Here is a 16,478-nt window from a genome sequence, read left to right as displayed (position 1 = left end):
AACTCATCACGATTGCAGTGACATGTTCCACGTGACAATGATAAAATATTAATAAATTCAAACAGGATTATTATCACGCGATCATTTATCATTAAATAATTCATAAAAAAGCTAGTATCCATAAAATCATTGTAAATCGATTGTAAATTTAGCTAATTCACATTGCACTTGAATTTGGTTTATTTACTACAGTTTCGCTCGATTTTAATGCATATTAAACATTAAATTCTATTATTATATTTATAACATCTTGATTTATTCGCTCGTCTTTGGCTGATTTTTAATATAGTTGACATTGTGTTTCAATAACGAGCAGGTTATTATTGTTTATCTTTTTGGTTTACACTTAATTTATTTATATTCGTATATTTCTGTGTTAAATCTTGATAAATATAAATTAATCATAAGTTCATAAATCCGATTGTTTTGTCATCAAAGCTTGAAGAGCTAATTTCTGTACAGCTATCGATCGCCATGGTACAAGTTGGAGGAGTGTCGCGATGTCGTGACATCGGAAATGATATTAATGTCATACTATCCTGATCGTCAATCGATTTCGTATTTAATGTCACGTGGAAATGGGTCAAAGCGTCAATCGCCGCACGATCAAGGCGCAGCATGATTGTTTCGTTATTTATTCGCAATTGGGCCTCATCATAGTCACAATAAGTGAGTGTATATGCCTGTTTTGCGTGCGTGCCTGCGTGTATATGCGTATGTGTGCCATGTGAGAGAAAACATCGCGATGTCTAATTATTATTAATGGAAAGCGAGAAAACGTCTATGTGTAGATTGTGTAAATTACGGAATAGGGTTTATCGAATTGTTGACCGTAGGTGTGTTTATATATATACAAGGATTATATAATATATATAAATATATATATATATAAATATATCTAAAGCGTAAGTCGAAATAAGAAGAATAAAAGTTAAATCGTAATTGAAATCGGCCTTTTGCGCGTTAGGGCGGATAACTATGAGTCTTCGTGGCTCAAAGTTATCGACTTCTGTTGATTCTGATCATTGTTGATTATCATTGTTATAGCTACCAACGCTTTTTAAAGATGAGTCGATTACTCATCACCCCGTAAATCATCCTTATCATGATAAAACGACAAGAGATGAGAAATAATAAAGATCATACGTACAGCACTACATTGGCCAATATATCATTTGACAATTGAGAAAACATAACGTGAAAACGTCTCCATTTTGGTTTTTAATGATTTGTAATATTTTTATAAAGTGGGTAACGAAAACAGTACACAGACAGAGAACAACAACATTAATATTGTAAGAGTACCAATTCAATTTTATCTCTTCATGTTTATGTATTACATGTCATGTTTTCAATGCAATTTAATTTTACAAATTTAAAAAAGTCAAAGAGAAGATATAAAGATAATGTATTAAAAATTATGTTAACTCATTTCTCATGTTATCATAACAAATTAAATTCTCTATTTAGCGAAATCTCGGCAGATCTTGACCCATACATTTTTATACGTGATACATAAAATGTGTAAAGATAGTATGAGAGAAATTGTTGAATTTTTTAAGACACGTTTGATAATGTTTGCGCAGTTAAAGAACTGAGACGACGCGCGAAGTGACGCGCGCGGATTGCGTCGTGAATTAACATATCATTTAATGATTCGAGCATGATTTCGTGATGTTTTACTTACATATCGGCGAATCTCCGTGCGCTTTGATCGTTCTCGTGGATTTCCAATCGCTCGAATTCATCAACGGGCGTCGGGATATATGGGAGCGCATAGAAGTACCGATATATTCAACGCCTTTACTTAAATTGTTAAAGTAAAAAAAATATCGGATGTGTCGAGCTAAGCATGCTGGATAGCATCGATACCCGATATTCTTGCCAGCGTCGAATATCGATACTTTTAGGCTCCTCTGCTCATCATATCGCGCCGAGACAAGTCCACTTTGTCGTATCTGAAACAATGTAAAAAGTGCTTTTAGTACGATTAGAGTCGAGGCGGTAGAGAGAGCTCGTGCGATTTCCCTCGGAGCTCGATCACGCTGGCTCTTTTAAGGACGAGAGAATTAATCGGCGATTCGGAAAGGACGGCTAGCCTTTAAAAGGGATGTCTCAACGCTGTCCTCGTACGAGTGGCCGACCTTAATATATTTTGCACTATGTATACATAGATATGATACAGAATGGCGATCTATCCTCTCCACAAATACCCCTATTGTGAATACTACCGTCTTCGATCCCCCATCTCTCCTTCCCCACTGCCCTTCCCAAATCCCGTCCTCCTCGAAATGAAAAATGTTTAGTCAACGGCGGCGCATCGCACACTGTACAATAATCTCACGCGCGTGCATATGTTATATAAATACACGATATACGTACGATTAATGATATGCATACCTGTGCGTCGATGTAATTAATTACTGTCCCCCCTCCCCCGTAATACTCCAAGTATGAAACGCAACTTGTACCAAGCCAAGCCACGACTTATCGAAATATTGTCGCCAACGGAGATATATACATATTATATATATAGACGAATAAAGAGACGATTAATGTACATCACAGTCATTATCTTTATTTGACGTTTTACCTCTAAATTGCCAAGTATTGATTTGTTTAAAATTTGCCGAAAAACATATAAAAAATTAATTTTCGATAATAGCTCGACTATACCTCTAAATTGCCAAGTATTGATTTGTTTAAAATTTGCCGAAAAACATATAAAAAATTAATTTAAATTTTCGATAATAGCTCGACTGTTTTACACGTGTATATTTTAAATTTGCTCATTATACGGCTAACTTAATTAGACTTTATCAATTATTGATTTCTGCGATGGATCGATACTGTCAAAGAAATTAATATCTCGCGAGAGACTGCAGAAGATTGATAGAAGTAATCGATATTCTACGTGGAAAGAGAAAAGCCACGGCATTACTACGTCATTACAAGCACTAGGCAATATGTTCATTACGTTATCGTTGATTACATGACGTTAATCGTGTAGGGAATAAATAATTCGTAGTCGTCAAGGGAACCATTTACCAGTCGATCAAAATTCCGCAGCACGTGGACGCGTACGGATATATGCTGATGCGGTAGTCATATAAAGTGTATATGCCATACAATACGATTATGGCTGATAATTATTCGATTTAATGAGCTGCTAGAGATGCCAAAATAGCATTGAGGTGCATTTTCGATTGCCAATACGTTACTGTCGGGGAAAAGGATAAATTATTTTCAGAATTAAATCTATTTTCCAAGCGAAATACAATTTTGATAATTTTAACAAAAACTAATAATATATGTAAGTGAATTATGATACGATTTTCGAGATTGATGAATTAATATAATTATTTTATTGGTTGTAACATGCAAGTTTCTAATATTCGAAATGAGGTAAGTACATATAATTAGAAATTATCTTCCTTTTTCTTGCTTGAGAAATAAACCTGTCATTTAAATAAGTAACTTTGAATAAAAGTATCATTATTTTAAAAATAATAAATTTATAAGATTAAAATTATAAAATCTAGATATCTTATTACCTACAGATTAAAAGTGAAATTAGAAGTGATGTTAGCTAAAGATTTAATTTCGCTTATAATGTAGTAATTAAATTATGAAGTTGAATACGACGTTATTGATTATGAGAAGAGAACTACCTTTTGATTATAATACGTGTCGGTGTAGTGGAACTTTTAATTGTACAAACAATTTATATCACAGAGATGCTAATATCAACTCGCTTACGCATACTCGCGCACGTCCGGCGTATTCAATTTCGATCGGGATTACAATTTCGAATATGACTCTCGTAATTGCGGGGACTAATTAATGACTATTATGAGAATTAATTGGAACGTGACTCCGTGTCGCATATTTTAATGCAAACGATTACACGTTAGCGAATCGCTAAAAATTTGTATTTCTACTGTGCACATACATAAATAGAAAGATACTAGGTATAAGAGAAAAAGAATGATAATATTGAAATTATATAATGACCGTCATATTTGCTAATTGTTATATATTCTGCTTTACTTAATTTTTAATTAATTAATTCAAAATTGTCACATATTTATAACATTTTTATATAATGTATAGTTATCAACTATTATCATACTTATAATACTTTATTTTATGTTTAAATATATGGATTGTATAGAACACATATATTAAAAAATCACATTTTATTCTTATTAAATTTTAAACTAAATTTTCTTAATTTGCATATTTATACAATAATTAATTTAATTTTTACTACATTATTATTATGTATAGTTACTTTTTTAACAAAGGTGAACATAAAACGTAAATTTTGTTAAATTTATTAAAAATCTTGTAAATGCCTGTTAAAAATTGTAATCGCATTCTCTCTCTCTCTCTGTACTAGAGATAAATCATTATCATTAAGAATATTATTATTAAGTTATATTACAAATTGATATCAATCATAATTATTAAAAAGATTACAAATCAATTTCTAGTATTAGATAACAAGAAATCGAAAATATGACAAATAGCTAATAAAAATAAGAAACAAATAAATTAGAATATTCTTATCATTCTCGATTTTGGATTACGGATTAATGTAGTCCAAAATTAAGAGCATGAGTGTAATGTGAGGCGGGTAACAGATACGTTACATCCAAGCGAGCTTTCGAGCGAGCTTTCGAACGGGCTTTCGAGCTTAGCGCCCCATGAGCAAGTAAATTGCAGGTACAGCGTACCTGCGGGCCCTCGATGATTATTCAATTTAATGAGCTATTGTAGACGCCCTCTGGAACGTGACGTTTACACCGCAACCGGTTTCCGTGCCACGAACGATTGGCCGTTCATGCTCAACGAGTTCGCGGATCGCGCTTCATCTCTCCTCCTTCCTGTCAATCCTGTTTCTCGCTTCTGCGATCACGCAGGATACGCAAGAGCGAGAAATCCGCGTGCATACGCGCGCTTAGTGCTCGCGCGCACTCGCGGATTTGCGGTGCAGCACCTCTAGCTGGAATTTCGATGCCGTGATGAACGCGCAACGCGAATCCATTGATAATTAGTAGACACTTCGAGGCGAATTAATCCACGACGAAACGACGAGCTCTGCGCGGCCGGTCATTAATTAAGGACGACGAGCTCCGCGGGAACGATAAATCTACTCGGCATTCATTACAGTGGGATACGTGCGTGTATGCGAGATACAAGAGCTTACGCTTCTCGGCAAAAATTCGCGCGAAACCGTCCAATTTGTTGAAACTTTTTAGTTTGTAACTTTAAGTATCTTGATAATGAGGTCTTTGGCTAAGTTACCGTTTAAGCGAGATCCACTACAAATTAATTGAATAACAAACTTTTGTTACCAATCTACGCTCTTGACGCTTAAGTCTATAAAATCTCTTAAGTTTCGATATTAAATACCTCGCCAATTAAATCACTCTGTAAATTTCTCCTAAGACAATATTCGATGATTACTTCTTCTTTCTCCCTATTCGGCTCTTAGTGAGAAAATATTTTTGTACTAAGAGCGATTCCAGAATATTTTTAGAATATCCCAGAAATAACGTACGCTTTGATTTGTCAAAATATGTATAGCTGAGAAAAAAGATTAACCTTCAATTTAAGAACAACCTAATATGAGTGTGTACGATTTACGTGATTTATTATCCTCAGTTCACGTACATAATCAGACATGAGTCCGACGTGATAACCCAAGCTGTTTTCCAAGATTCCGATTGGATCCCACCAAGGAATCGAAAGTACTCAGACAGCCGACGAGGGTGAGCCGCAGGATCTGCCTCTCTCCGGATACGTACATACTAGCCTCGTTTTGAGGCGAGTCACGAACGAGCTGGATGGGCCGTAGTTCGGACTCCTCCGAGAAGTCGGCAGAAAAAGAGTTACCTCGTTAATCCAGATCAGCGAGAAAACGCCGAGAAGGGTGACCGTAGCGGTGGTGCAAAGGCGAGTGCTGATGGTAAGGCGAATGCCGAAGAAAGGACGAAGAAGGCAGGGCCTTTCGAACATCGATGATGGTGAACGAACTAGAAGCATTGAAGATAAATAGAGAGAGAAGGAGAGGGAAAGAGAAGTGAAGGAAAGGAACGAAGGGGCATATTGGAGAGGGTGGATACTAGGAGAGGATGAAATGGTAGGGAAAGGGCGGGCTGATATTGTAAGTGGCTGCGAATCCTTTATAACTGAGAGAGAACTCTCGCAGGCTGAGCGGGGCGAGCTTGGAATTTTTGATGTAGTAGCGGGCAGATATGAATATCGGAAAGTTTCCAAAGGAATTCCGCAGGGTCGCGAAGCGGACGGGGGTTGCGACGGAATCGAGAGAAGGCGAGGAACGGAGGAAGCCGGCGGCGGGCAGAGATGATGCTGCTGCACACGCTGCTGCGCTCGAACACAGCGGCAACTTTGAGAAATTGCTGAGAAACCGATAAACTTCGCGCAGCGGACAAACAACGATTTGAACAGATACATAGATTCCGATATCAAAGCGATGCCACATGTGCATCGCTTCGGATCGCCAAGATGAAGTTCTACGAATGCGATTGCAGTTAAATCTGGCAAACGCCCTTGGCATCTCTCTTTACAAAAATAATAAATATAATTATTTTTTAATAATATTCATGTTATTAAGTTTAACAATTTATATATCTAAACTGTAAGATTTTTCTTTACGAAATTACCACATATTTCTAAATTTCAAAATTACTAAAATGTAAATGCGCGCTTAATCAGAAAAAGTGATTACATAAATAAGTAAATTTAGGTAATCGTGTATAAATAAATGCATCGCTTGTCAATTACTAAATCATAAACATGTTGACAAATACATTGATAACTAAATTAATTTTACATTAATTAATGTATATATTAGAGCTCACCATTCTCAAATTTATAATTATTAGAATTCATATGACCTTTATGAATTCACGTAGTAATGTAAATAGCATTATCATAAACTTTAACGCTATTATAGAAAATATTATTTTGTACAAATGTCTGTATTATTTATTATATTTTGAAATTCGAACTATGTTTATATTAAACTTTTGCATTTCGATAATCTTTCTATCAGAAATATTTAATCATTATTTTGCAAATAATTCCGTGTAAGATATATTATCGTTTTCGCAGATATACCAGACGCTCTTCAAATACTTTATCAGTATATTGAGGAAGTTTCCCCTAAGGATGTAATCAACTCTTATCGATTGTATTCGTGGGCGCATCAACAGAATAAAGGAAAACTTTGACGCCGTCAATTATGCGTGTAAGCAGGTATTGTTTTAAGCATATTCCTGTGCAAGCGAAGTCAGCTCTTACCAAACAGCCTCAAACTTGACGCTAATGACCAGTAACTAAACTACAACATGCTAGAAATTATCGAATATTTAATTTATAATTTCTGCTCTTTTGCAAAGTAATACAATATCCGATAGAAATTCTGGTAAACTGAAATCGGAGCAATATTATTGACAAAATAGGAAGTAACAAAAACGTTACGTTTTCTTTTTTAAATAAACGTTAGAAGTACGATATTTACTGACATTTTATATAAACAACATAAAGAAACACGTCTCCAAATCAATAAATTCCTCGTAGAGTAGATATGTTGTGTAAAGAGGGCCACCAATATAGATCGCAGACATAGTTCAATGTCCTATGTGTTCTGAGCCGAGCAAGAGGCCGTGTCTATCGATATCATTGTAAATGGATATCCATAGAGACGATCGCATCAAAGATGACCCGAACACGAAGTAATTTTCCGGAATTCAAGCTGACGTACAGGCTCAGAGAATAAGGGATTGCTTTAAAGGTATACGACAGCTCTAGTAAACGATATTTTTAGAGTTTATTTGCGCGCGATTAATTGACATTGAAATCAATGTAAAATCAGCACATGGTAAATATAAAATTGTTATTCTATTTATATTGTCACATACAATTTTTCTGATACACACAATTAATCTTTGTTTGATATAAATAATCATTTTATATTCTAAAAATAAATTTGAATGTCAGCAAAGAAGCAAAGCTTCTACAGACATATCATCTATCAGCTTATTTATTTATTGGACTGAATTTTTAGTTGTCATATATACATTATTCTTCTCCTTATTATGTCTTCTCCTTTCAAATTATAGCTTCCCTCCATTCAAATGTCTATACATCTAATTAAGTAAATAAAATATTTTCTTAGAAATAAAGCAATAATATATACTGCCTCATCAATCATTCCCATTTATAATTTACAATATAAAAAACACTCATAATAAGACAAATTAAAAAAAAAATTGTTCGTATTACGTTTGAGTGTAAACAGTTTTTGATAAATTAAAGTCAGATCGTTTTTTATTCTGCTAAGAGATTAACTGAAAAATTTTTTCGTTACTTCGATATTTGCGATTCCCTTGTTTCCTTCATAAAATGGATCCATATCACTCATCGTTACAAACTCAAATATCCGATATTGTATACGATTCAGGCACAGTGACATAACCGCGTACGGGTATAATTGCACGCGACGTCGACGTTTAGTGCGGAATAATCCCGGCTTCATATTTCGTGTTCCAACTTTCTCTCGCGCCCAGCGGTAACGTTGATGAAACTTTTTATATTTCATCTAACGGTCTGCAATAAGGGACCGTATAGTTGACGGTGGCGACGTATCCAATCGTATCTGCATACACAAGTTTCCATGTCGCTGCACGCGTTTAATGATAATAAGCAGAATTATTATACTGGATATAGCAGGATATATCCAGTAATATTTGAGTATTTAAATATACAGAAAGAATGGTTTCGCTAAAGTAGTAGTAAAAGTTTAGACACAGATCTGCAAATAATTTTGTTTGAACCATCAAAATAATTACGTAGGACGTTTAAATTGTTGAGAATGTTAAAACTTTTTATCATCGACGTTTAAGCGTTCTACATAATTATTTTGATGATCCAGCAAAATTATTTTCAGATCTGTATTTAGCTACATTTTTAAATACTTCAACAAATCCGTTTTTCCCGTGTAATAACAAAGTCGTGAATTTTGGAATATCCTGTATAATTATAGAATACTTTTGACTATATACATACTAACAATAGTAAAATATTACAATAAACTTTATTGCAATATTTTACTATTATGAGTATGTATACATATAGTCAATAAGATAATTTTAGTATTAATAAAAATAATAACAAATGTGTTATTATTGGTAAAAATAATAATAAATAATAACAATTATGTACAGAGAATAGAAAGAAGATATTTTAAACACGTAAGTTAGCATCGGACATAAGATAACGGAAAAAGCTTTGTGTGATCCCAATGGAGAATAATAAATATCCAATCGTATTGATTGGAAAGAAAAGCGACTTCGAAAGATCTCTTGCTATGATATCGGATCAAAACTGAGGTAAAGGATTCTACATTACATTTAATTCTATAAATATCTCTCTCTCTCTCTCTCTCTCTCTCTCTAAGGTTATGCAACTATAATATTACAGTCATTGTAATTCATTTTTAATATTTATTCCGTACTCATGATCTGTGATCTATTCCGTATGATAAGCATGGAGTTCGGTATTTATCGGTACAAGGTTGTTGCAGGTATTACGGGCACAGTGCACGTATTACCTGAAGAACCCGGGCAAGGTAAAGAGGAGCGAAGCGAGCTCCGCGCTCTATCGCGAATCTTACCGCGAGTGTAAACTCATAAAGCGTGAAGCACAGTAACCAGACCGGCATCGTGACGTACCTTAAGACCTCGCAGAGTAAAGGGTAATAACGTCTCGCGTAGCTTCGTTTTTACGTCCCGACTGCATTTAGAATTGTATACTTTTGAACCAAACCTATTTAAGTCTCTTAAATTGAAAAAAAAATTATGATCATAATATCGGCTACTCAAGCATATCTAGAAACTATATATCTTGACGTCGTCAAGGATAAAATATACTCGAGATAACTTCGTGTATCCATGATCTGATACACATCCCACACATTGAAATAGCTTTCAATCAACTGGCTCGTCATGCTAAACGCGTCCCATGCGTTGTGATGCATCATCGATACGAAAGGCGGCGTTCGCTGATTACAGCCGTATTTCGAATTTCTAGTTGGGGCGGAGGCTGCGGAGGAGAGAAGGAAGCGTGATAGTGGTATACATATTATGCAAATATGTTTGTGCTGCCTCACGTCGTGAAATAATGTCGACGACCACTGGACGGCGGTCAGCCCAGTGGCCGAGTGCCGATAGCGTTATTATATTATTTCGCTAATGTTATTGCTGTGTGTTATGTGCGGAGCCCAATTAATATAATGCGGACGGGCGGACCGCCGTTTGATCGGATTTGCGCGAGCCTTTGATGCGGCATCCAGCCTGAAATCGACCGCTCGATGATAAAATTGATTAATGTCGCTGTCCTGTCCTGGCAGCTGAGTGACTTGGATCTCGAAAATATAAATGCAAAGGATGCGTTGCTGATGGAAAACCGAAATACAATGAAGCGCGTCTTACAAATGTAAAAATATTACGGAGTGCGCTGTAACTCGAGCGAGAAGCTTATTGTTGGTACGGGGTAAGGCATAATATCATTATTACATTTTCGTCTCAATTTACAATTTCCGCATGCAGCGAACGCAGCGGCGAATTGTATATATGAATGTTAATGTTCCGGGAAAATGTCAACACATTAGCTACCGAAAGCGCGAAGTCGAAGAAATTGTTTTGGATAGTTTCAAGCTACTCGTAAACTCGAAGAAGGAATGCTTCTATAAGTGGGACTCGTAAAAGGACGTAAAAATCCACGGTGGAAGTTCGTTTGTTTCCAAAGTGAAGCGGGGAAATATTCTCCGCGCCCGCGGACTTCCTTCGACGGCGCAAACTTCAGAGATCGAACACGTCAAACTTTGAATAACGAACCAGCTGCTAATGAGCACCGTTCATTGTGCCTGGAATGCGTTACCCGCGCGCGCAGATCCCTGGGCGATATTAAATATTTGATCAATATCCCGATCGCACGGCGCATTGCCCGCGTCGCCGTCGCTCGCCTGTGATCGGTTATCCGATTACTTTGGAATCGGTTTTATCCGCAAATGGAATCGAAGATCGCCGCGGCAAGTCGGCGATTAAAAGCTCGCTAGTGCGTGCGAACGTATTAAAGCTCACAAACCGATAAGCGAGCTTCGCGCTCCACCGGTTGTCTTTTAATTAACAAGTTGGTGTTCTGTTCGTAAAAAACGCTGGCCACAAGTGCGCTTTTTGCTGGCATGATGTTTCGTTTTATCACGTGTTTTAATTGTTCTGTGGATTTGCTATTTTAATTCTAATTGAACGCAGTCTTGCGTCCTCCTTTCTTGATCTGTTTCTTCATTTGGCAGTAAGTTGAGATCACTCCCCGTAATTAAATTAAGCCTCGATAAGTGAAAATTTTGTTTAAACTTAACAAATTATCGTCTAACATCTTGTAATATAAATAATAAGATAATGTGTGAAAGACTATAGCTGCTAAATATTCAACATTACAATAGTCTCTTATTATTTATTACAAAATTTAAATCGTACTTGCATAATTTTTAAATCTTAAATCCGATAGTTACCACTGACGATTATAATTCAAACGCATCTGTCAAGTAAAGAGAAATCCTAGAGGCAAGTTCTTAACGAGCGTTTCTTAATGATCTTAAAATCGCGTGCACTCAGAGGGATAATTACAAAAAAACGACGTCATGATATTCACCGGGAATCCCTTTTTTCGCCACGTCCTCAATTTTTCCTCCACGATTCTAACTTGCCGCGTGATTCGCGATTAGCATTCGCGGTGTCCATAGCGGCGTGCGACCGTTCATCTCTCGTCTCTCGTTGCTTATAATCCGCCTCTTACTCATTCATGGCAAACGATGCCCACCGAGGACAACGACGTCGCCGTCGAGATCGGAGCGCGACAAGTAGCCGGCAAGAGAGCGAGTTAACGGGAGGAGTGACAGAGACAAATCCGCGCGGTGCGGATGGGTGTGTGTGTGTGCGGGTTTTAATTATTTCCACGAGATGAGATTTCGCCACGGCGACTAGTATTGAGCGTTAGTCCGGTGTAAATTCCGGGATCCCGGGCTAATCGGCATAATTCCACGGAATCCGTAATGGACTTTGGGAATGGGCGCTGGGTAGGACACTGCACTGACAACGTCCACCCTGCCTCCACAACCAATCCCCTCTCGACAGAGCCGTTTTATCCATCGAGTATCTGTGCGCATAGTATTTATGTAGTGCAGCGTAAGCTTCACATAGATTTGCCAAAAGTTTTATATTCACGGGAAGCATTGTTCCAAAATGAAATTACGAAGAAAACATGAGTCGACATATATCAGATAATTAGGTATATATTATACGAGTATATAGATTGATTAAAATTAATCTCAATTCGGAAGAATTAGAAATTAGAAATAAATTATTTATTGTGCAATAAATAATTTATTTTAACAATATTAAAAATTTCAATATTTATATTCTTATACGATCAAATTTTTTACACGTAATATAAAAAAATTATCTAATAAAAATCTTGAAATAGTCTAATTCTTCCTTCGGCATCTCTTATTTCTTATTGACAAGTGTCCGTTTCAATTTTCTATGTGCACGTATATGTGTAAAGGAAGGAGGATGAGCGTGCATGTCACTCTCCTACCTCTATTTGTGCCACACGGCAAATTAGATCTTTTCGCTATCCGCTGACCAACTGTAAAGAGCTTAACGCAATAGATTCGCCAACTGTCCAGAAAATCTGACCAAGCACGACCGAGTTTCGACCATTATATTTCGCCGCAAACTCCTTCGTGCATGACATCCCTCGATGCATATTGGCGAAGAGTACCGAGTGTCTCTACGCGCTCAAGATAGTTCATTTATAGTATAAAAGTACGGAACAAACTTTGTGAGAGTCGGTAATTGAGCCACGTTTTACCAACACAAAATCAATGATCTACGCTATTCGTACAACTAATGAGAATAATTAGTCTACAATAAATTAGACAATAAAAAAAGGATAAAAATATTTGACTTTAAACGGCATGTTTTACAAGAATAACACTACGATAAAATATAGCGAATCTAAATTGATTGCTTATAACCTTCACCTTTATATAAAATTGTAAAATTATAAAAATATTGTAAATGATGAATTTTTTTCGATTCAAACGTCAGACATTAAGAAACATAAAGGTACCAAGCAAATGTATATATCATTACTAATAAAAAAGTTATAAGCAATGGAAAAAGCATTAAAAAAGTATTGGAAAAAGAAAATCTGGTGTACCATACCGAAAAGACGCATAAGAGTTAACTGTACGAAAGATTAACTATCTTTTATTTATATCTCTTTTATGAAAGATGAACTATCTCTTAATTATATCTCTTTTTTACAAAAAGTCAATAATGTTAAAAATGATTAATTCGTTACTATGTTTATGTAATATCAATTTTTGTCTATACAAAATTATAAATGCTGTATTTAATAAAAAAAATCATAAACCTACTTATAAATATGTTTGCATTAATCCTTAAATTTCTTCACAAAGACTTTTAATATAATAAAGAAATATTATTATAATATATTAACAGAGCAAACCGAATATAACACGAATATGGGGTTTGATCATATTTCATGACTGACAAATCATTTGCGCTATGCTTATTGGCATTGATCAGTAAATACGACGTATTATCGCGGATATAACGTGAACGGTTAACCCCTTCCTCTTGTTTACTCACTAAGCCAATCGAGTCAATCTCTTGCTTATTTTTTAAATTATTAATCAATTATCTACTGTAGAATCGTTATTAATGTATGAGATCATGTATATTGTACAACATCATTCGGATATTGTGTTTACTGTCATTTCTTAAAAATATTATGCAAATATTTTATATCACAACACAAATAATAATTTTAATAAATTTTTAACTTTTTTGAAGATGTTATTTAAATAAACGACTTAAATAAATAATTCCTTTAAGTGTCGATTACTATAATATTAAGAACGTTCAAATTTAAAGATGTTCATTGATTAAACTATAACAATCTCATTTGCGCTAAAATATCAATCAAAACTATTAGTTAATAAAAAAAGCAATAAGTATAATAAATTCTCATTAAGTCATAAGCTATTTTAGAAGAATTTTAATTTTATTATTTGAACATCGTAAATGTGAACTTTTCTAAGAACGCAGGATTTAATCTGAAATTTCTATCACATGCATCTCTGTCATTCTGGAAATTCATGAAAATTGAAACATGAATTACGAATCTGATTGAAGTGTCCAAGAATGATCTAGGACACCAGATTTCGATAAAGCGACGCCTATATCTCTAATGTCCCATTAACTATATGCACGATTACAGAGGATTACATGCAGGATGCATAGAGAGGGAGAGCGATATCCCACGAATAATTCGATGTCGCATTACTACCATTCCACCTGCGCGTCCCTCGTGGTTGGATTGCTACAGGCAGGTAATAGATGGCCTGTGTCCTAAGGTATTTTATATATATATATATATATCGTCAGTAAAATGTGTTACCAGCGTTTAACCAAAAATATAAAAATAATTTCAATTAAAAAAGTTGATTTAAAGATATGAATCTAAATTTTTACATTTAGATTTCTTTGAAATAACGTAAAAAATTCTAATGTTTTTCGCAATGCTGGATAAAAAAATGTTTACGAGAAAATAAATAATATAAACTTTTTAAAGTCTCCTTCTTCGCGTAGTTGCGCGTGCTTGTAAGCGAGACATTTCCAAATGGATAGGCGGATGCACCGCAAGGAAGGAGTATGAGAGAGAAAGATAGAGACTTGGACAAGCAGCCGACTTGGACAGTTCGACCGGTGGCGTTCAATGCTAATGAAATTCCGCCGGTCGCTTTCATAGATTGTGCAGTCGGCCGAAGCGACTGCCGGTTTGGCATGAGCGCGGACGTCAATGAATGGTCGCGCCGGGACTATCGGAATAAACGGTAAAATTGCCTCGAGAACGGCACGTGCGCGCGTGAAGGAGCAGAAATTAATAGCGAAAATTTAATTATCTTATTTATAATCCCGTAGCAAAATGTAGAGAAACGTATTTTCTATAACTGCAGACATCTGCGATATTTTCTAACATCTGATGTTTATTAGCAACTAATTATTTATAAAGTATTTGCTTTTTTCTCATATTGCCGATGAAAAAAGAAACAAGACAGTGGTTAGGTGGTTCAATAATTAGTTAAAAAAATAAGAATGGAATACAAACAATTTCATAAGATTTCTAAAACACAAATATTTCCGAAGGGTACAGAATGACGTAAATTCCATAAAATTTCCCACGGAAACGCAACTCTGATAACTCGAGTTTGCTCGAAAGGATGTCGTGCGAATTGCGGAAGTTAATGAAAGAGATCGATGATATATATGTACGCGGAGAGTCAATAGAGAAGCGGAGAGAGCGCAATCCGATCGACAACCGAGTCGAACTTTTAACCGGATAAATGAAAGGAACTGACGGAAAGAATCGTAGGATTTAATAAACATTCCCGGATGGTAATCGGCCGCCGGCAGTAGCCTGGTCTCTCTCTTTCTCTGTTCTGCGCACGGTTTTCCCGACGAACTCAGATTCCAGGGTAGATTAAACCCGCCGGAGATATGCCGCCGCCGTCGTCGATAAGTGGCTTTAACTTTCAGAAGCTGTTCATAGTTCAGTGCGTACGTAATGAAGATTCGCAAGAAAGTCAGGGTGGGAGCGAAATCACGGTGGACGAAGTCACGACGACGCGTTCGAGGATAATAAAAGTTCTCTCCCGCGGATAGGGATTCAATTAATTATATCATCTTATTAGCTCGTAAAGCTTTCCCCATGCATGATCACTGATCACTTAGAGAAAGAATAACAGTTAATAGTTCTATTTTCAAAGATTGTTCGTCATACACGATAGAAAAACTTTGGTATTTGTAACTATAATTACATATTACTATAATTATGATTAAGATTGTTACAGTTTAATAATAATAACTATAAGTATAGTTTTATCAACCAATATATAGTTGGCAACTGAAAATGACTAGAAATATAGTTATTATAACTATAAAAATGATTAAAATTACAAAAAGAAATATTTAACTGATTATATAATTATAGTCATTTAAATCATTTTTAGCAAAAATTTTTGAATAATTACTGTAATTGAAAGCTCTTTACAAATTACTTACAGTTGAAAGCTCTTTAAATTAGTTAACATTAAATAGGTTGTTACATTTTCGCATAACTGCATGCTCGATATAATCAGTTTTATGGCCGCAGGATTGGTTTCGCGTAATGGTGCTAACCATGCTGGAAAATGAGATATTTTGATGCGTATAATTATTCATTGTGTCGGGTTTTCAGATAAATTCAAGCAGTCTTGAATCCTATTTATTACCTGTGCTATCCGATATTCTCTT

This window comes from Trachymyrmex cornetzi, unplaced genomic scaffold (genome assembly GCF_001594075.2).
Source record: "Trachymyrmex cornetzi isolate Tcor2-1 unplaced genomic scaffold, Tcor1.1 scaffold299, whole genome shotgun sequence".
Classification (NCBI taxonomy): Eukaryota; Metazoa; Arthropoda; class Insecta; order Hymenoptera; family Formicidae; genus Trachymyrmex; species Trachymyrmex cornetzi.
This window is presented reverse-complemented; position numbering follows the sequence as displayed.